Source organism: Anneissia japonica, unplaced genomic scaffold (genome assembly GCF_011630105.1).
Source record: "Anneissia japonica isolate Jap-2015-1 unplaced genomic scaffold, ASM1163010v1 scaffold288211_len279840_cov171, whole genome shotgun sequence".
NCBI lineage: Eukaryota > Metazoa > Echinodermata > Crinoidea > Comatulida > Comatulidae > Anneissia > Anneissia japonica.
Window position 1 is genome coordinate 241,700 of NW_022720325.1, and position 2,094 is coordinate 243,793.

A 2,094-nucleotide genomic window follows, 5' to 3' on the forward strand; every position below is an offset into this window, starting at 1 on the left:
CCACCAATTCAAGACTTCACGCCACTGCCTATCATTTCTATTTCCAAGGCCATACGAGCTAACTTCATTTCTCTCTCTACCTTCTCCCACAACAGTGTTCCAATCTACCATTATGATGATGTTATCACTTCCTTTCTCTCCAAACTTCATTATACATAATCATCAATTTTGAGGTATAGTGGGGTAAAATACAAATAATTCAAAATAAGTTAAAATATTCAAATAAAAAGCCTTTAATTCAAATACCGCTTCTCTTTTATACTCGTCACAAACAGTGTGCTTCTTCCAGAAGGTTCATTGTCTCAAATAGGCTACCGGTACAATATATCTACTCCCATATCACAGGTAGCAAATGAACATCTAAAATGTGGGCTGTCTGACGACACCTCCCTTACGTAGTCGTAAGCAGTTCGTATCTTTTGAGGTGTGTTGCATGACTCAGCAAACTTTGTTTTTATACGGCGGGTGTACACTTGTTTTGTAAGATTCTTTAATAAATATTTCCTATTAATTGGCGCAAACGTTGCAAATGTAATTCCTGTTAGTTCCAACAACCCCCTTTTCTAATTATTTCTATACTTTTTCTGCCTTAAATAATGAAGTTCGGCTAACTATGAATGACCTTAATAAAGGAGCAGGGCTGCAGTGACGGTGCTACTTCACGCACTTCAAAACCAGTCTCTCTTAATTATTACCCACCTCACATATGGTATTAATTCATAATTTTCAACTGCTATTTTTCCTGATCACCTTAAACTTGCTAACGTCATTTCTATTCTTTAAAAAAGAAGACTCTCTTATACAATCTAATTATGGGCAAATTTTATTACTTTAATTTGTTCCATCTTCTCTAAAATCTTTGAAAAACTCATGTATTCTAGACTGCTTAACCTCCTGACAAAATATAACATTCTCAATCCCTACCAATACTGTTTTAGAAAGAATCTTTCTACTTCGCATCAATCTAGTTAACAATATCATTAATGCTTTTGAATATTAAAAAAAATCATACTTAGTTTATTTTTATCTAAAGCATTTAATGTTATTAATCAAATAATATTAATTGACAAGCTAAGACATTATGGGATTAGAGGTATCGCAATGAATTGGTTAAAACATATTTTATTTTGATAGGAAGCAATTCGTTACTATTGGATCTTGTAAACCGTCGACGGGAGATAGCCCGTTGTGTGCCACAGGAATCTGAACACACTATTCAATACTGTAAATTACGAACTGCTTAAATTTGATGAGTGGACCATCTCAAATAAGGGTGTGGCAGGGTGTGTGTGTGCGTGTGTGTGCTTATACACGAAAATGTGAAACAGACTTTAATAAAAAATTGTATTTCCAACATTATTTTAAAAATTAATCAGTATAATAGATAAACTCAATTTATTTTTGCGTCAAATATTTTAACCTCGCTTTACTTAACTTAAAATAGTCAATAATAATAATAATATACGATCTTCATAAAATACAAATAAAACATTTTATGTATAGGTTCAATTATAAGAAACGTCCATCTATGGTTGTTATGTTGCATTATTGTGAGAAAAAATCCCAATTGTTACAACTTAAGAAATCCTCGGCTATATATACCTTCTTGCCGACACTCACATATAGTGGAGTCGTAGTTAAGCTAGAAAAGCTTATAGGTTGCAGCTGGAAAATTATAGTAAATAATATTTAAATAATAATATACGATCTTCATAAAATACAAATAAAAAATTTTATGTATAGGTTCAATTATAAGAAACGTCCATCTATGGTTGTTATGTTGCATTATTATGAGAAAAAATCCCAATTGTTACAACTTAAGAAATCCTCGGCTATATATACCTTCTTGCCGACACTCACATATAGTGGAGTCGTAGTTAAGCTAGAAAAGCTTATAGGTTGCAGCTGGAAAATTATAGTAAATAATATTTAAATCAAGTCTGCTGCGTAGCACTGTAAACACAATATAAATCAATAGATAAATAATAACAAAGTGTCTGTCGGGATTTGAGCCTGCAACCTCTCGCCACCAAGGCGAGTATCACACACATTAGACAGCAGAGACCTGTAGGCTATGCGTATAAATAGAGGTGT